Genomic DNA, 22,532 nt, shown 5'->3' with positions numbered 1-22,532 from the left:
GCCATTGAAAGGTATGAGATATTAGATATTCTTTATCTCCTAGTAGATAAAACCAACAATGGTGCTATGTCGGTATACAAGAAAAATATGGATGAGAAAGTCTAGGTAGAGAAATATATGCCAAGGCTAGTTTCTAAAAGGATTTCTCAACAACCAAGTATTAACTATGGTAAAACATTTTCTCCAATAGCAAGGCTGGATATTAATCGAGTTGTGATAGCCACTGTAGCCTAGAAAAAATGGATAGTTTATTAGATGGATGTAAAGTCAATGTAACACCTATGTTAAACCCCTAGAATGTAAATAACATGTATATGTGGAACAAGGCTGGTAAGACAAGGACATATTTTGAGGGTCATGACACCCATGTGTATGTGTTTATACGTGTTATTGGGATATTGTACCTGTATGAACATGTTTTATATTTAGAGGCTAGAAGGCATGGTAATGTGACTATGTAACACATGCATATCAATAAAATAAATGGCTACAGACCAAAGAAATGTAAACATATATGGGCATTTGAAACTCTATGGATGCAAAATAACCAAGGCCCATGAGATGGCTTTGTTTACTTCTAAGGAGTGAGAAAGAGGAATGCATATAAATAGAGGCATACATGGAATTATAGAAGGGGGGAACATAGAGGTATCAATATAGGGGATTATTGTGAAGGATTCTATGAAATATTAGCATAGAATTATGGTAAGATTGATAAATTGTAGGCCTAGGAGGTTTGTTATAGTTGTGGAACTCATAGAAGCCACATAATTGTTGAATTAAGCTTGTCAAGCTTGGTGCCTTAGCTTCGTGAGGCCCGAAATGGTACTTGGAAGGCTTGTGAGGGAAGTGGAACTTTTGAAAGGAGGCTTTCAAACTTAGTACCTTAGCTTTAGTAGGCTTGGAAGGGTACTTGGAAGGACTGTGAGGGTAGTGGAACTACTAGAAGCCACAACACTACTAGTTGGAGGTTTCCAAGCATGATACCTTAGGAGGTAATTGATGGTAGTACATATGTACCAAGATTTCGAGAAATATGATGATGTTTCTCCATGTAGTCAAATCCCAATCTTAGGGGTGACCCACTATTCAAAGAAAAAAAACATGGTCAATGGTTGGGGAAAATGTTGAAGGTCTGTAGCAAGTTGGACAATTAAAATATAAGTATTATTTCCATATTGTATTTCCATTACAAATGTTAATAAAACATACATGATATTAATTGAGCATGGATAATTATATCAAACATGTTTGTGCATATGTTCTACATTTTAGTATGCATTTTAGTCTATAAATTATCAGGTGAGAAATCCATAGAAAAAGGCGAATTTTTTAGGCCACACGTTTTTAGGGGCTTTGGGCATGGAATTAGGCCTTTAGACTTAGATAAGCTAGTAGTTTGTGGTGTATGTTATAGGAGGCATCAAAACCATGTTTATAACACCAAAAATATATGGGAAAAAGAACAAGTGTAGAGGTATAAAAGGTTTGTTTCTGTACAAAGTGTTTGAAAAAATGTTGCTATGGGGATCCCTACTGAGTGTTTGTCAAAAGGGCCCAAGTGATATTCAAGAGAAATTCATCTTGGGAGATCATTTTTCATTGAATTTAGGATGTTATAGAGCCAACGATGGAGGAATTTGGGGGAACATGGGAAAAATATTGAATTTTATGAGCATTTTTCTGAAAATTTTACGTAAAATTGGTAAACATGGGATGAAGTCCAAGTCAGATGGGAAGCCATCCATTGATCCCTAACAATGCAATATCTAGTGAGCAAGGTCAACTACTAGGACCCCCTTCTAATTAAATTTTAATGAATGTGAGGGGATGTAATTGAAATTTGCACTCCCACCAATATTTATTGATCAATAATCGACTCTCATAGATAAACTGTAGGTATTGACTATGAGGGCACCATCATAGTCAATGTTTAGTAGGATGGGGATAATGATTTGGATTTACACCCAAACTTCCCATTCCAAATCGATGGTTGGGATTAATTACAACAACCCTGTCCCCAATTCTAAACGACTAATAAGGAGTCCATTGTTACTTGTAGTTTTAGTCACTACAATATCACACGAACATGTGTTACATAGTAGGATATGTAGGAGCCATAAAGGATTGAGGAACACATATCATTAATGTGGTATCTCATTTGGACAATTGATGCAACATTCCACATCAGCATGACATCATGATGATCTCATCAATGACATCACCAATAGAAGTACTTAGAGGAAATTTTGAGAATTACACCCAAAGGAGATAAAGGGCCTTGACAAATGTAAAGTGGAATGATGTATGCATACTAAGTGTTAAAGATAGTGGCACAAGTTAGTGTGAGGCCAATGAGTGGAGGATTGTACGAATGCAATGTTAAAGGAGATAAAGCAGGGAAATTTGAGCCTAATGAAAACTACAAAAAAAAAAATGTACAATTGGTTAGTTATTTTTTTTAGTGAATTAGGAGGTAAAAAAGGTGGCAGTATGTCTAAAACAATCATAGAGTACAGTTACAGGTGAACCTAACTTGTCTACAGGAGAAGAAAGGGCATAATGTTAGGCAATTTTCTTGAATTTTTTCTAAATTTATAGGTCATCCACTTGCAGGGCATTTTCGAGGGCTAAATGACATTTTCAAGTAAGGAAAATGTCATGAAAACTAGTAGCACAAGAATATTTTACATATCAGATAAAATATCTCAGAGAGAGATTTCGAATAGCATGCTACGATCACAAAAATGAGTTACTATTAGGGAGTTATGAATGAAATAGTATGAAGGAAAAATAGCAATACTATCACTTCAAAACGATGTAACTCAACAAAGCGAGCTAAATTCAGGTCCCGAAGAAATCAAAGGAAAGCTAAGAGGCTATAAAACCGAACCATAGATATAGATTTGCAAGTTTGGATGCATAATTTATCAACAAATTAGAAATAGTAAGTTGTGACAGAAAAAGTGAAATTGGGTTAAATGGTGTTGTCACTACAACTATATTCCTTAATTTTGTTAAGCAAATTAAGGAGTCCCATCTAAATTTTTCTTATATCACTTTTGATTGTTTTTTATTGCTTGATTTTAAGTAATTTTCCACCTGATTATTTTCTACTACTCCATTGCATCTACTTTTTTGAGAACTTTCCAATGACATATAACATGCTTGATTCTGAATCATGTTTGGAAAGTTATGAATGTTTTAAATAAAGTTATTTCCATTGGTTTGGTCACTAGGTCTGGTGAAATGGAAACTTGTTGATGCATTCTTCCAATTTCCACCTCCACTATCATTGACAAAAAATAAAATCATATACATAAACATTGTGTAACACCCTCCAGGGTAAATTTGCATATAAACAACATAGTAGGAACCAAAATACAATAAACATATCAGCCATCAAAATCGATATATACATTAGTACATTTGCACATGAAAATCAAGGGAATGAATTTTTTTCATTAATAAATGCAATGAACCAATAGGAGATGGGAATACCACATTCCACCCAACCATAGATTGGCTAACCAAGTCTCTCTTTAGCCAATCACCCTCGTGCCAGATTCCAAGCATGAAAATGGGATCTCAGAGAACACATTAATCAAAACTCAGACAGGGCTTGCAAAGACCACCCACCTTAACCCATCAAATAGTGATTCCACCTCACGATCGGACATCACCAAAAACTATCATGATATTGGTCCCCATCTAAGCCTTCTAGGGCTTATAGAGTATTTGTCCAACCAAGGCTTCCAGAACTAGTAACTCAACCCATAGCTTATACATGGCTTCCAGAGTGTTTGTCCAACTAAGGCTTCTAGAACTAGTAACTCAACCCACAACTTATACTGGGCTTCCAGAGCATTTGTCCAAGCAAGGCTTCCAGGACTAGTAACTCAACCCACCAAAGGCTTCCAAAGCGTTTGTTGAACCAGGGCTTCCAGGACTAGTAACTGAACCCAAGTTGTTATAGGGCTTCTAGAGAATTTGTTCAACCAGGGCTTCTAGGACTAGTAACTCAACCCAAGCTGTTGCAGGGCTTCCAGAGCATTTGTTCAACTAGGGCTTCTAGGACTAATAACTCAACCCAAGCTAAGGAAACATGAGAACCAACAAAAACAAAGCAATGAAAGTGTTGTGGCCACAACCAATACCCTATTAAAACATGCTCTAGTAGCATATTTCAATGGGTCCCCTAGAAGTTTGATCTTTCACTTCTCCCAATGATATATTTTTATCTCAGGGATTTTAACTCTATTTTGAGGAAAATATTCAATTCTTAATGGTCAAGAACCCCCTCAAATAAATATCTGTTGCATGATTCATGCATGACCCAGTCTAGCCCTTCATTCATATCCTTCATCGAGACTCTTTCAATCAACATAAACCTTCATGATGCCCTATGCCCACACATGTAACAACCCCCACTCTTTACCCTTCAAAACCTTCCATCACATCTTTATTTCTATTATAACACTTGTGTGATAGAAATACTTTGCAAGCATATGCATAACTTACCCTTTTCACACTTCCTCGGTCTTTACACATCTCTCGATGCATGCCTCCATCGCATATCACTTTTCGCATTGGCAAAGGCTAAAGGTCCATCTCCCTTGAATAATTGTGATGTGATCAAGTCAACCGATTGCATTGCATATCGCAATTGGCAGAACCCAAGGCTAATATATTAAACGTTTCGTGAATGGCGGACCCACCAGGATTATTAAGCGCACCACATCTTATTTCAGGTCTGGAGCCCATCGCATATCACAATTGGCGGAGTCCAAGGCTTGTATATAAGGCGCACCGCAATCTACCAGACCCACTGGGATCATTAACCACAGCATATATATTTTTTAGGTCTACTCCCCAATCGCAAATCGCAATCGGCAGAACCCGAGGCCCATACACAAGGTGTTCCCCGATATGGTGGACCCACCGATATTATTAAGCACAACATATACATTTTCGGGTCTGGAGCCCATCGCAAGTCGCAATCAGCGGAGCCCAGGGCTTATATATAAAATGCGATGCGATATGGTAGACCCGCTGGCATTATTAACCGTGGCACATATATATTTAGGGTTTGGCCTATCGTAAATCGCAATCGTCAGAGCCGAAAGCTTAAACATAAGGTGTTATGTGATTAGCGGACTCGACAATGATTATAGATTTGGGGGTATATTATTTGAAGTCCGACCTTATGGTTCGGTCGCATGTTTTCCCGTGTTTTCCCATGTATTTCGTTAAAATGTTGTGGTCCAGGTTTTCAAAGGAAAATCCCGTGGAGTGGATGGTTTGTGTGTGAAGCATTGTCGAAGCAATCCTCAAGTAAAAATGCATATTGTGGGCAACAAGAATATGTGTCACAGCAGTTTCGGTGGTCTAATAATTATGGTTTCTCTGTGCTGCAAGATTAAATAGAAACTATGGTTGAATGCAAGGTTTGTTCATGAGCATGTTTTGTCATATTTCTCATAATCATGGCTAATATTGAATCATTTTTGCAGGCGAGTTCGAGTAGACCCGGTGGTGGATAAAGTCAATTTATATCAAGATGACACCTCTGCACCACTGGTGTCAATATTACAAAGACATATTCTGCATAAATGGATATGAACTGCCATAGTACATAATGGAGGCATGCGCCATGTCAAGAGGAAGCACAATGTTGATACATCAAGATGTTATTACCTCCAAACATACCTTTAATCATGCTAGATGTGAGATGATGAGTGCAGTGTCTTCAGTTTCCTTCAGGAAATGATAGGGAATAACGTTTGCCCAATATAGGTGTGAAGGGATGACATGCAATCATCCTCTTTTAATCAACATCTATTCATTTCCATAGGAAATGAAGCGCTCCAGTAGATATGCCCTCTATGTGTCAGCAGTTACATTGACTACTCTACGATTGTATATTCTGGTTTGTATACTAAAAAGGGAAGGGAGGTGAAAGGTTAAGGGAGACTGAGGGTTAGTGCCTCCCGAATAAATATTACCTCCGGAGATGAAGGGAGGACTTTTTTTGGGTAGAAAAACTTTTTTTTTATTGTGAATAAAGAAGATTGTTTGGTCGAGAAAGAGCCTTTTTCCAAATATATTTTCCTTTCTTTCATGTGTTTATAATTAGATTGTTTTCACTGGCATAAACATAAATATGTTTTGCTTTTGTGCATATTGATAATAGACTGTTCGGGACTAGTCTTGGTCATTGAAATATGATTTGTTACCATGGTTAATTCATGAAAGGTTTCTGACTCAAAACCTTGTTAAACATCAGTTGCAAGTGTTATTTGTATGGAAAGTAATGTGTATTCCTATATAAGTAATCAGATTGCAATAAAGATTTAATACAACCTTGTTCATCTGTGAACCAGTAATTGATTCATTTGGACTTCGAATCTATATATGATGTTTAATATCTTTTGTGATGCTCCTGCAGGATAGATTAGAATAGCTAGGATTAGCATAAGTAGTTAAAATTAGTGTAGATAGGATTTGATACTTATAGGTTAGTTGTTTCTCTTATTTGATTTAATTGAAGTCTTCCTGTAAGAAGCAATTTTTCAACACATATAATAGTTTGCAGGATCCTTTAAAACCCGTCGGAACTAGCCACTCCAAATGAAAGTAGATCTAATTGGGGTCTACAATCAGGTTAGTTCCCCTTGTTGGCATAGCAAAAACTCGCCCTGTCAACAGAAAGTAAACCCACAATCACCATGGCTATCCAAGAAATGGAAAGTCTAGGCAATCCACTGTCAATCCCAACCATCCTCCATGCCAGTGACAGATCATAACCAAGAAACCACATGCATGTTCCATGAATGCCAAAGCTAGTGAAGAAAACATACATGCAACTCGGTACCTAAAAGAAATCTGATATAGTTTCTAATGTCGATGCCCTCTTGTGATTTCCTACTCTTCCTTAACCTTCTTTCTCCAAGAATCCAAGTATGCCACACCCTCCAAGCGTGCTCCAAGAAAAGTCTAAGTATCCAAGGGTATGCGAGAGAGAGAGAATAATGAGAGAGCTCCCAAAACTGAACTGACAAAAGATTCATAATGAAAGGAAGAAGCTTTCCAACTAATCCTCAGAAGCCTTTTTATTAATAAGGACTCTATTTTCTTCATTTTCCATTATTTTCATTCAATTTCCTCCTCACATGCAACATGTGACCTTTCACCTTCCTTTTCTCCTAAATTCCATTTTTTCATAAATAAATGTGCCAAAATACCTTTTTTCCTCTTTATTTCCTTAGCCATCGCCTTTTCCAATTTCCTTAGCCATACATGACCAAATGAACACCCCGTAGGATGTCTTGCCCACCATCCATCCTGGAATACATGTCCCATCATCCGTGATATTTATATATTTTTACATGGAATTTTCACCAGGGTTGTTACAGAACCATCCCCCTTGGGGGAACACCTTCCTTAGTGTTCAATGACACCTATATCCACATCACTACTGAAAACAAAACATATTGCCCATGGATCTTTATAACATAGCTCATTACAATATTTATAATGAATGACCCACTCAAAGGAAAAACATCATGACAACATGAATAGATAAAAGCCATACCACATATTGGAGCTTTATAACACAATTCATTACGGTATTTGCAATGATATGCACATAAACACATGTACACATTTTATTAACTAGAAAATAAAGCATATGATGCCCGTATCAATTAATAAGGGAATCTAGAGGCTCACACCTCCACCGTCAAAGTAATACTATGATTCGCATCTTTTCGAGGAAGTCCACAATCCACTGTAAGGTCAAATCTTCATCCAATGTCCAACGTTATAATCATGCATCACTTATCCTCTCAGCAAATAGTTACCAACTCATTGTTCCAAGGCACACTCCCAAGGTGCTTCTGATTCCATCTGGCAATGTTATTAACCAAAAAAAATCCATCCGTGACCTTCCCTGCTCTGGTACATAGTCCCTCAGCAATCTGTTCACCCCTTCCGCGCAGTCACTCACTTTCCAAGTTCCACTGGAACCCCCATCTCGGACAATCCATCCCTTGGCAAGGCTTCCTCACATAGGAAGATACAAAAACCAAGGCATATACCTACCTCAACACATAATACTGGTCATAGTATGCTCATAGAAATCAGTGGAAACTATTGGGTACCAGTGTCCCACAATGGCCCTGCTCCTATTGGGTACCAGTGTCCCACAATTACCCTATTTCAATTCCTTTGTTGTTGCTCCTAATTCTTGCAGTCGATTTCAACCACCCAACTAAGCATTTCATGCATTCTTGTACCAAGCACATAACTTCCATTAGATTTAAAATAAATTTAAATAAATTCACATCATACCTCATTGGTAGCTCATCAATAAGGTACATTTGCAATCATGTTCGCTTCCTGTCACAACAAGTCAAACTAGCATATTTGACCAAATCAACATATATAAAGATATCACATCAGGTTAGCTCAAACACAACCATCATAGATCAAAATCATAAATCAACCAAAATCATAGATCATATATAATCATCATATACCATAGTCATAAATCACATGCATAATAAAACTGAAATAAAATGTTGATACTTATCCTTTCATCAATCCCTAGCTTCTACCTTCGTTGATACTTCGGCTCGGTTTCTACACCCGACAAACACCCAGTGCCTTCTCCTCAACCATGTGCATAGACACATAGTGTGCATCACACACATACAACCACACATGACACACAACACCATGCAATACATGCACCTATACCTAACGTACAAATCATACACGTACAATCAGTGTACAACACAGTGCATCATCTATGCCCAATGTGCAATACTACCCAATACATGTAACTACGTAGAGTACAACACAATGAGTACGCATGCCACAATACCATGACTACATGATGCACGTACATAATACCACATAACCATAACACAACATCGACAACATGCATAGAATACCACAAGTATGCCAGTACCATATGTACAACATGTACACAATACCACCAGTACACCACACCACCTGTACAACGTGTGTACAACATCACATGTACATGGCACCACCCAGAAAATGTGTACACAATGCCACATGTACACTACACCACTATACAATGCGTAGACAATACCACATGTACACAGTACCACACACACAACATGTACGTGGCACCACATGTACACAATGTCATATGCACGACATGTACATAGCACCACATGCACACAATGCCACTTGTACAATGTGTACACAACACCACACGCACACGGCACAACTTGTATAATCATGCACACCACACCATATGTACATAGTACCAATGTACGACATGCACGCAACACCACTTGTACATAGCACTGCATACCCAACACGTACATAGCATCATCTATATGCAACAATGCATATCCAACATGTACATACCACCATATGCACACACACCACATATACATAATGAAGACAATACAATATGTATACAAAACTTGATATGAAATGTTTGCACAACCCTATTTGTACCATCCTGTACATAACGTTGCATAAATAACATGTACACAAGCTATGTATACACAACACCACATGTACACACATCATATACGAAACATGTACAGCATACACAGTATATGCACAATAGTAGTACCACACATCCAAAACCATATTGTCCTTACCAAGGAACCTTGCTTCTTGTGCCTTATCCATGCTTACCTTAGCATGTTGCAAACCACACTGCTTTCACTTTTTTGATGTATCCTTCAACATTACCTATCATAACATAAACATAATACAATCACATAATGTCAAATCATAACCACATGATTCTGACCTCGTATATTTTTCGTGACTACTATTCCCAATTGATTCCTCGTAAGACCAAGAACCTCTTCATGTCATTCTCCTGCATAAGCAATCATTCCTCCACAAGAATGATCCCTGACAACCCTATCTAACAGTAACATAGATACATGGATACATACATACATATATAAACATTTGCATAAAAAAATCATGATCCTATCAGACAATGACATACATACATACATACATACATGTATACATATATAAACATTAACATAATCATGATCATAAAAGATTTGCCAGATAACATAAGGTCAAGGTTTAGAGAACTTCCTTTATTCATGCATGACATGCATGATATTGAGAACAATAGTTCCCAAAATAGCGAAGGCATTTGACGCCTCAGATCCATTTACTCTACCTTTTCTAGTTACATTTCTCATGTCTGTACTGTCATGGTCCATTTACCACAATGAAACCGACCAGCCCAACCAACTTTCATAGTCTTACCTTCTGCTATGCTCACCCATACACAGAGCTTCATGTGAGTCTTACATCACCTGTTGGGTACCACATATCTCTCCTCGAGCTATAGTAACTTTCCTCTTTCCCAACCAATTCTCTAGACTCAAAACATAAAAGGAAAGAACGAAAACAAGAAGAAGAAGAAAACCATGAAAACCAATAACAAAATGACTCTGCAACCAAAGTGGCATAGCTGTGCACTAGACACAATCAAACTTGCAAATCAAGTTCAACAATCACAAAAGACCAAAAGCACAAGACTAACAACAAACACCATGACTCGATCCCCATGGTTCCCAAGGAAAGCTCAACGTGAGCCTTCTTTGAGATTCATAGCAACCTCTCTCTTCATGCAATTCCCTGCATCATGCTTTCATTAACACATAACTGTTAGTGCATACATAAACATAACAACACACCAGTGACCTCATCTTTTTGTGCCAAGCACGCTTCTTGCAACTGAACAAATCCATGCCATCTCTCAAGGGATTCCAATTCTTTAACAGATCCACCTATAGCTAAAGACTAGCTAATATACCTATCAAGTACATGTTCATGAATATAGTACATATCCACATAATGTCAGACAAAATCAAGGTTAAGAAGACCTCCTATATGCAAAGCACTCATTCGTTCAAAATTAGGGCTTCCAAACATAGCCAAAGGAATTCTTGCCCAATTCCTTTCTTTTACATGTTTACCTTGTTGGAATCAAGGCTTACTATGTGTTGTCACACCACCCAACTGTTAGTTATATATAAACATCAACTATTACCTTGTCATGCTAATACCAAGCATGTTACCATGCAACTACTCACACATGTCAACCACATGTTCCAAATATCAAGAAAAACATATCTATTAATTTGAAATCAACCGTTACCAAGACTTACAATCATGTCATAATCCATAGTCAACTAATAGTCATTAGTCATAATACTAAAACTATCACCTACTACACTCAAGTACATATCATCTGTCTCAACACATATATTTTAGTACAATCATCTTAAAACAATATCATTTTAACACATACTCATATTATGCAATTCATCAAACATTCATACCATGTTAAATAAATCAACTAGATGACATAATCAATAGTCAAGCACCAAATATATGACATAAGCAACTGACACCTTAATGTATCTCATGGGAGGTGATCTTGTCTGCACAATAAATCTAGTTAGCACAATATAACTTTACAACACCTCAGCTCAAGTACTCATAAGACCATGCTATCCATAACAATATCTAACTAATATGTTCACATCATAAACTCATACATAATTAGCATTCACACATATGCAAAGTCAATCTAGATTAGTATGACACCATATCACAAATATGTCAGTTCAAACCTTAATATCGCAACCATAACCATCTGCATACATCAAACTAGATTAACACAATACATATAACATAAATATCTTCAAGGCAATGAACATAACCATCATGCATATGACCAATCCAAATTATAACATCAATATCTCAATGAAATTACCCTAATCATCAAGTTAATAGCATATAACAACAATGAGCTATATATCATACTCATCAACAATGTGCAACATAATCATCAAGTTATCTAATATAAAACAACAATAGAAATTTGTACAACTACATGTTACCATCATTCTTGACTATTTCGAACATGTGCATATAAACACACTAACCATCTAACATCTATCATGAATGTAACCATAACATCAAATACATGTTCATAAACCTAATGGATATAACCCTAATGCATATAATAATCCTTAACTTACATACATGCATGCCAAACATACACTACCTGTATGATGATCTGCTTTGATCCCAAAGTGTAATGTTTTAACCTCATTATGATGATTTGCAGCCCTTGCTCTATCTCAACTAGCTCATTAGCATCATAACAACCAATAGCATCATGATGACCTGAATTGTACACAATGACTTCACAAGGCATGTTTGACCTACTATACATGCATAATCATAGCCATGGCCATACATGCATAACAACAACCATTACTCCACTGTACGCATTGGCACACGCAACCAACAGTATGCATAAGCAATGGCAAATCAACTACGCCTATGCATAAATGCATGTAGTCGAACATAAGTGATAAATTCTTGTAATCAACCTACAAGACTGATACATGTTATCAAAATATTCAAAAATGTAACCTAACATACAAGGATGTAAGAAGATATCATGAACTCAACGTGTAAGCGACATATAATATTGAAATATGGAAAAAAGAATATTCCAATTTAATTTGTCCTTGAATTAAAATCGAATTTAGTCTTAACAACTACTTGGAAATAATTAATTATTTTATTTTAAATTAATTGGTTGGAGAAATTCAAGTTAGAAGTCTTTCTGAAGTCATGCAAGAGTTATCCATTAAATTAAGGAGATAAGATTGAGTTATATTTGAATTGTAATTAGTTAACTCAGTTTACTGAGTTAAGTCCAGTTAAATTAGTTCCAAACTATTTGAGGAACTAATAGTGAGTTAACAATGAGTTGATTCATTAATGCACTCAACTAGTGCTACTCCAGTTAACTGAAGATTCCCTCATCAGAAACTCATGCATGTCTATTCTAAGAAAGACCCACTTGAGATTAATGATCAAGGACAGTGTATTATCAATTGCATGTGTTTTCTCATGGAGAAAATTCATGCATGGAGTCAAGGATTTATCCTTGAGCATTGCGCAGTTTTGAAGGATTGGTTTTCCACTTGGTAATAGGCTAGTCATCCACAAGAAACAACGCAAGGAAATAGGAGCTTGGAGGGCAGAGAGGAAGGCTAGAGAGAAGCCAAGATTGCTTATGAGCATATGTGAGGATTGTACTGAGAGCTGGCTAGCTGTGAGAGATAAGGCTTTGTATAATTCCTATATATTTCCACCATGTATGATAATACAATAGTGTTGGGTTTTTTAGCTGAGGCTTTCCCCAAAGTATTTTCATGTGTATTGTGCCATTGATTCTTCTTCTTCTGGTTATATAGTAGAAGTAGGTTATAGTATTCTTCTTTGATCTATATTGCATTATCAGGTTAACCTACCATCAGATTTTCTATACGGTATCAGAGCTGTGAACAATATACTAAGAAGAGAATTTGAAGTTTGAAGTTCAGGGTTGTAGGTGAAAACCGAATTGATATCATACATCAAGGTTGGCCAATCATATTTTATGGCTTGAGACTCGAGTATGCCTTGGAAGGTAGCTTGAATTACATAGCATGGAAATATAGAATGGAGGTTGTATTAGAAGACCATGGATTAAAGGAATTCAATGATCGAGAAATCCCAAAGCTAGCTTCAACTAATGTAGAAGAGTTGGGTGAGTGGAAGAAGTGTGTGGCGAAGGTGAGATGGATCATCCTTGATGGAATTCAAGACCATATTATCTCGAGTCTCCATGGGAAGGATACTCCATTTTCAATGTGGAAGACATTGAAGGACCTCTACCAGAATAGTAGCAACCAGAGGAAATTGGTGCTCAAGGATAAGCTTTGAAGAATCAATATGGAGAAGGGTGATACTATTTCCACATATCTAAACAAGCTCACCACCTACAGAGATGAGCTTGGCAGTGTGGGAATTACGACTGCTGATGATGATATGGTGAGCCTTTCTCTCCTTAGCCTTCCAAAGAGTTTGAATAGATACCAGGACTCTGTGAATGGAAGGGATAAACTACCAGATTGGGAACAACTGTGGTCGGATCTTATGCAGAAGGAGATCAGGAGGAGCACACGAGATGGTTCTTCATCCAAGAATGATGATGAAGAAAATCTGGCCTTAGAAAGTAAGGCAAGGAAAGGGAAGGGGAAGGCTTCCCATTTCAAATCAAATTCTTCTCATGGAGGGAGGAAGGGTGACATGTCTAAAGTAAGATGCTTTAATTGTCACAAGATGGGACATTATGTGACTAATTGCCCATCGAAGAAGTCCAAGAAGGGATCCTTGGAAGGATCAAAAGGTGAGGCATTAGCCTCTCAGTTTGAAATGGACTTTACCCTCATCGCATGCATGGTGTCATCGATGATGGGTTGTGTCTGGTATCTTGATAGTGGAACCTCATTCCACATGACTGGTGATAAAAATTTATTCAGTGCCTTGGAGGAGAAAGACCTCAAGATGCACATGGAGATGTGTGACGATGGAAGGTATAGTGTTTCAGGAGTGGGCACGGTTTCCTTTCAGAGGGAGCATGGAGCTTCTCTCACCTTGACAGATGTGATGTATGTGCATGGATTGAAGAAGAACTTGGTATCAGTCATGATGTTGGAGGACAAAGGCTATGATGTTGTCTTTAGTAAAGGAAAGGCATTCCTAAGACACATAGCCACGAGTCAGACGAAGAGGATAGGGATTCGGGTGAAGAATCTCTATAAAGTAGAGGTAGATGATTCTGCAGCATTGAGTACGAAAGCAAAATTGGTGCAAAGCCAAGACATTGGAGAGTTGTGATATAGTTGGTTGGGCCATTTGCATCATGGGGCTTTGAAGACAATGCAATAGATATCTATAGGACTTCTCAAAGGTAAACTTGAGCAAGTTGACACATGCAAAGGTTGTACCTTGGGAAAGTACAACAAGTCTTCCTTTCATGATCGAGACAGTTGAGCAGAGGATATCTAAGAGCAAGTTCATACTAATTTGTGTGGACCATTTTTTATGGCATCCACATTGAAGCATAGGTATTATGTGATTTTCATTGATGACTATTCTCGTAAATGTTGGATTTGTTTCATGTAGAAGAAGGACCAAACCTTGACAAAGTTTTGTGAGTTCAAATATTTGGTCGAGAAAGAGTCAGGGAAGAAGATCAAGGCCTTAAGAAGCGATAACGATGGATAATATGTCTCTCAAGAGTTTAAGGACTTCTATGCAGCGGAAGGAATTAGACAAGATTTGATGGCACCTCATAACCCACAACAGAATGGGGTGGTAGAGAGGAAGAACAAAACTATTGTATGGGCAGCATGGGAAATGGTTCATGACCAAGGCCTACCACTTCACTTATGGGCTGAGGCATGCAACAGAGAGGTCTATTTACAGAATAGAAGCCCATATCGCATACTTGGGATGAAGACACCAGACGAAGCTTTCTCCTGTAAGAGACCAGATGTGGGTCACTTCAGAATCTTTGGCTCATCAGTATATTTCCATGTGACAAAGGATGCACGGAAGAAGCTTGAGCCAACAACATATTTGGGGATATTTATGGGGTACACTAATACAACTCACAACTATCAGGTGTACTTGTCTACCAGTCGAAGGATAGTGGTTCGCAGAGATCTCAAGTTTGATGAGCAGATGGCCATGCGATTTTCCCTTTTGAGAGAGCTCCAATTACAGGCTGAGGAACTGTTGGTTCCTAAGGAGGAGGAGCCTCAGATTGATGCAGAGTAGCTGCATATAGACGTTCTAGGAGTGGAGACATCCACTCAAGCAGAGTCTTCCAGAGATGGATGGAAGTTCAGAAGAGAAGCTGACAAATTGTTGGAGGATGCGAGAGAGAATGCGGGAGCACCATCTTCTCAGGGCAAAAAGAGGAGGTCACCTGAGAGGTACACTGGATACATGGCCCTTGCTGGGGAATGTGTTGAGAATGAGCCATCTTCCTTTGAGGAAGTAGTGCAGCAACCGATTTGGGTTGATGCTATGGTGGAGGAGTATGACTCCATAGTTCATAACAGTGTTTGGGATGTGGTTCTGAGACCAGAGAACAGGTAAGTTGTGAGTTCTCGTTGGCTTTACAAGGTAAAAGAAGCTACTAATGGTAGTTTGGAGAAGCATAACACAATATTTTTTGACCTTGGATTTTCACAGGCGAGGGGGATCATGTTGCTACAATATATTTTGACAGAGGAGCAAGATGTTGACATTTTGACAAAGGCATTGTCAAAGTATAAATTCGAGTTCCATAAAGGTAGGATCGGGGTGGCAGATAATCCCTTTCTTTTTGAGAGGGAGTGTTGAAATATGGAAACAAGAATATTCGATTTTAATTTGTCGTTGAATTAAATTTTGAATTAAAATCGAACTTAGTCTTATCAGCTACTTGGAAATAATTAATTAATTTATTTTAAATTAATTAGTTGGAGAAATTCAAGTTGGAAGTCTTTCTGAAGTCATGCAAGAGTTATCCCTTAAATTAAGGAGATAATATTGAGTTATACTTGAGTTGTAATTAGTTAATTTAGTTTACCGAGTTAAGTCCAGTGAAATTAGTTCCAAACTGTTTGAGGAACTAATAGTGAGTTAACAGTCAGTTGATGCATTAATGCACTCAACTAGTGCTACTCCAGTTAATTGAAGATTCCCTCATTAGAAACTCATGCATGTCTATTATGAGAAATACACATTTGAGATTAATGTTCAAGGACAATTTACTATCAGTTGCATGTGTTTTCTCACGGAGAAAACTCATGCATGCAATCAAGGATTTATCCATGAGGATTGCGCAGTTTTGAAGGATTGGTTTTCCACTTGGTAATAGGCTAATCATCCACAAGGAACAGTTCAAGGAAATAGGAGCTTGGAGGGTAGAGAGGAAGGCTGGAGAGAAGCCAGTATTGTTTGTGAGCATCTGTGAGGATTGGACTGAGAGTTGGCTAGCTTTGAGAGCTAAGGCTTTGTATAATTCCCATGTATTTCCATCATGTATGATAATACAATAGTGTGGGGTTTTTTAGCTCAGGCTTTCCCCAAAGTATTTTCATGTGTATTGTGCCATTGATTCTTCTTCTTTTGGTTATATTTTTTAGCTCGATCTTTAAGCTTCTGCAAATTGATAGTAGAAGTAGGTTATAGTATTCTGCTTTGATTTATATTGCATTATCGGGTTAACCTACCATCAGATTTTCTACATATAATTCATACATAGTCAGTCACATGTTCCAAAAATAAATACATTGTGTCTATTAATTTGAAATCAACATTCACCAATACTAAAAACCTATTATCATACCCCCTTACTATCCATGGTCCACAATAAGGTAGAAGGAGGAAGCTACTATGATGTCCCGATCTCCAATGTCCGATTATGGAATGGGATCTCCAAAGCTCTACTAAATTTAACCATACTTGAAAATAACTTGATTTTGATTTCCTCATATATTTGTATGAGAATAAGCAAAAGAAATTCACTTATTCCACTTGTAACATAATAACTAAAAACATGCCACTTTTCCATATCCTTACATGCAACTTTTCAAATTCCTTGCATGCAACCTTTCAAATTACTTACATGCAACTCTTCAATTTCTTTGCATGCAAATAGGCATATATAATATACATCCATATTATCATACTACAATACTATTACATTTTAAAAAAAATAACATTTACTTAAAACAATTACCATACTTTTACATTTTCTTCAAACAACTACTATACTATTACATTTGCATGTAAGCATTTCTTCAAACACTTTACATGCAAACTAATATAGAAAACTATTTGCATACAAGTAGGCATATATCAACTACAAGAATACTATTACATATCAATACTATCCCCAACCACAAACAACATACTCATTGGGGCATTTTATCAAACAGTTTGTATGCAATTAACCATTGAACCATTTAAGCCTTTCATCCAACACTTTGCATGCAAACTATTATAGTGAATGATTCAATGCATATATCCTAAACTGTAGTAGTAAAATTTATGGACACTAAACCATATGATCAATGGTATTATCCCACACTATGGTTGAATTTTCAACTTCTGAGATTTCATAGATGAAAATCTATAACAAAAATACCAACACAATCATATTTGGTGCACAATTCTAGGAGTATCCATAAATCTTGACTTCCACTGGTCATATATCCCAAAATATAGCGAATAGATGTCTAAATTTTTTATCTCAATATAAGTGGGATTTCTCCTCATTGTGGAAAACATTTCAGCTCCTGAGAGTTCCCATAATAAAAGGTATAACAAAAATGTCATCCTGACCTGTTTGAGGCAGGATTTTAGTAGCATTCAGAAGGCTTGACTCCCTCTACTCATATTGCCTAAAATATTGCGACCCAATATCCGAATTTTCTACCACGTAATTAGTGCTATGTCCCCTTAATTTGGACAATTGTTCAATTTCTTAAAGCATACAGAAGATGAGCTATTGCAGAAATTCAAACATGCCCTGTTTAAAGGTGCATTCGGGAAGGTCATCTTCCTTAGATCATAATTCCTCAAGTATTATGAACCAATATCTGAATTTTTTAATACATTATTAGTGGGATTTACCTTCAATATGGAAAACATTTTAACTTCTAATATGCCATAGAAGAAAATTTAAAACAAATATGACACAAAGGTCTAAAATTTAACCTTTCTTCATCATTTCACCTATCCAGTCCATCCAGTCCAAGTGTTTGAACGATGCTGTGATACCACTCTGTAACACCCTCCGGGGTAAATGTACATATAAAAAAAAATAGTAGGAATAAAAATACAATAAACATATCAGCCATCAAAATCCATATATATATCAGTACATTTACACATCAAAATGAAGGGAATGAATTTTTTTCATTAATAAATGGAATGAACCAACCAAAGATGGGACTACCACGTTCCACCCGACCATAGATTGGCTGAGCCAAGTCTCTCTTCAGCCAATCACCCCTGTGCCATATTCCAAGCATGAATGTGGGATCTCAAAGAACACGTCAATCAAAATTCATCCAGGGCTTCCAGAGGCCACCCACCTCAACCCATCAAACAGTGATTCCACCTCACAGTCGGACATCACCAAAAACCATCATCAGATTGGTCTCCATCCAAGCCTTCTAGGGCTTCCACAGTGTTTGTCCAACCAAGGCTTCCCGCACTGGTAACTCAACCCACAACTTATACAGGGCTTCCAAAGTGTTTTTCCAGCCAAGGCTTCTAGAAATAGTAATTCAAACCACAACTTATACAGGGCTTCCAGAGCGTTTGTCCAACAAGGGATTCCAGGACTAGTAACTAAACCCACCATGGGCTTCTAGAGAATTTGTCCAACTAGGGTTTCCAGGACTAGTAACTCAACCCAAGCTATTACAAGGCTTCTAGAGGATTTGTTCAACCAGGGCTTCCAAGACTAGTAACTCAACCCAAGCTATTACAAGGATTCTAGAGCATTTGTTCAACCAGGGCTTCCAAGAATAATAAATCAAACCAAGCTAAGGAAACATAAGAACCAAAAAAAGAAAAACAATGATAGTAAATCCACAATCACCATGGTTATCCAGGAAATGGAAAGGCTAGGAAATCCACTGTCAATCTCGGCCATCCTCCATGCCAGTGATAGATCATAACCAAGAAACCACATGCATGTGCCATGCATGCCAAAACTAGTGAAGAAATGATACATGCAACTCGGTACCTGCAAGAAATCTGATGTAGTTGCTGATGTCGATACCCTATTGTGCTTTCCTGCTCTTCCTTTTCCTTCTTGCTCCAAGAATCCAAGTATGCCACACCATCCAAGAGAGCTCCAAGAAAAATCTAAGTATCCAAGAGTATGAGAGAGAGAGAGAGAGAGAGAGAGAGAGAGAGAGAGAGAGAGAGAGAATAATGAGAGAGCTCCTAAAACCGAATTGACAAAACATTCACACTGAAAGGAAAGAGCTTTGCAACTGATCCTCAGAAGCCTTTTTATTAATGAGGCCTTTATTTTCTTCATTTTCCATTGCTTTCATTCATTTTCCTCTTCACATGCAATATGTGACCTTTCACCTTCCTTTTCTCCTAATTTCCATTATTTTGATAAATAAATGTGCTAAAATACCTTTTTTCCTCTTTAATGCCTTGGTCATTGCCTTTTCCAATTTCCTTAGCCATACACAACCAAATGAACACCCCCTAGGATGTCTTGCCCACCATCCATCTTAGAATACATGTCCAATCATGCATGGTATTTATATATTTTTACATGGAATTTTCACCAAGGCTGTTACATGTTAATATTAATACTAATGTATTAATATATATTAATACAAGTTATAAATATTATTGTTATGTAATGTAAATTATATATATATATATATATATATATATATATATATATATATATATATATATATATTAAAATATATTAAAAAATTTATCACAATCTATTGTAATTATATATAATATATTGTATTTATACACATTGTATATTTATTATATGTTATATAAACCATATATAACCAAACATATATAATCTAAAATACATAACCCAGATTACGGAAAAAAAAACTTAAAACACATTAACATTACAAGAAAATCATGAAATACATATAAAATAAATATTTATTGCAACACCCTAAGTTTCAAATAAAAATTGTTCAATAAAAAATGCCTCCTTCCATCCCATCTTTTTTCTACTATTGTTTCCACTACATGTTATTTTTCTTCCTCTTTGTTTTTCATGCTCTAGGGCTATCAATATTTGTGGAGTTAGAGCTCCATTAAGGTATGGGGTAGTATATGCCAATATTTGGATTTAAGTAAGTATAAAATCCAATGGATGGCATATATTTCCCCATGCATTAATGAAGTTGTAGCTCCACAAATATTGGTTTACTTCGACTCCCTTGTTAGACAACTAATCCTCAGGGTTAAAGATTGGGTTAGTTTGTATTATGGTAAGTAGTTATTAGAGTCCAAGAAGACCTAGAAACTAATTCAAACGTTTCTTGTATGAATAAATCTGTACACATTATACATCTTTCATTGAGATCAATTAATATACTGTTGATTTTTGTTTCCAGTTTGTGTGTCTTACAGTGGTATCAGAGTGGAGGATAATATGCTTTGTCAAATAAAATGACCCACTAGTCTTGTGGCCATCGAGAGCATTGGGAAAGAGGAGGAGTTTACCTAAAAGTTGTTCTTGGTTTCAACCCAATGCAAAAGATTGTTTGGAAAGTAAATCAGGTACATTGGGTAGAGAAGTAGTGGACAAGATCTTCAAGTTAATGAGATCATTGTGGTAGAACATTTTGAAATTTGACTTTATTTTTCTGCGAATTGAAAGGTATGCTTGACTGCTCACATTTTACCACACTATTAAATACAATGTTGCTATACATATTATGATGCAATCCTTGGATATTACTGAGCCTCTCATGCAAAAAATGACTTGTTCTTTACTGTAAGGCCATATATTCCCACCACGCATGATGTTACTCTGAATGTGGGACATGCATGTGCTCATGCCTCCATTAAAGTTATGTTTCCTTAGAATTAAAAAATGGGTGTTCTTGATTTCATAATATTTTGTGAATTTAGTTCATTTACAAATACCACTCAAAATTTTGGTGAAGTTTTCATAAATAATTACATTACTAGAAAGCTACACGAGCTGAGAAAGAAAAAGTTCGGGCCTGTGGTCGAGAAATTTAATACTGGTCGATTTTGTTTCGAATTCGGTGATCTGTGTGGGAATTTTATTTCTAAGGAATATTGAATGAAACCTTTTGGAATCTGATAGTACATCATTACTGGGAACAGTTGGTGGTGGAAATAAATTTGGAAAATGAACTATGATCAAATTTGAAAATATCCATGGAGAGGAAGGGAGTAAGAAGACGAATCTCCAGGAATTTTTTCTTGGAAAATGAAATTTGAGATGAATAAATAACCAGTTCTTGCGTCGAGCTGCTATTATCATATGCTACAAATAAGTGTCGATCATTGATGTCACGGGAGGAGCTCCGATTGGAATATTCTCATGAAATCTTGGAACGCTGTCTATTTTTATTTCCACTGTAAAAGGCTCATGTGGTAATTAGTCTCGCTGATAGAGGTTTCTATGACAATTAAAATAAGAGGTTGAAATTATGGCCTCATTGTTGTTGGGTGGCAGTGGAAGATCCATGTTCATAGCATGTGTCACCATTTAATACAATCAAGGTAGATAGATCATGGGGAGCCACAGAGGGCCAACAATTCACCACACTGTTTTCCTCAATGGAGTTAAGAAGCTAAAGAAAAAAGATTTTGTAGTTGGGGTAGATGCTGAGATCGAGAGAGAATTCAATGAGAAGTTTTGTCGATGTTATATCATGTCTTTCAATATATAAATTTGAGGTAGGTGACCAAGATTTGATGTTCCCTTTCCAAATTTTATGCATATTAATTTCTTTGAAAGTGTAGAGAAAATGGGTGATTTTTTTTGGTCAAATCTGCTCCTGAAATATAGAATCAGACTATGGATGATCGAAGGTAGAGAAATTTCTTTT

This window comes from Pinus tabuliformis, chromosome 2_2 (genome assembly GCF_031772625.1).
Source record: "Pinus tabuliformis cultivar Carrire ecotype Pingquan chromosome 2_2, CPIR1, whole genome shotgun sequence".
In the NCBI taxonomy this organism is placed as follows: domain Eukaryota; kingdom Viridiplantae; phylum Streptophyta; class Pinopsida; order Pinales; family Pinaceae; genus Pinus; species Pinus tabuliformis.
The sequence above is the reverse complement of the archived record's forward strand: the minus strand, read 5'-3'. Positions refer to the sequence as shown.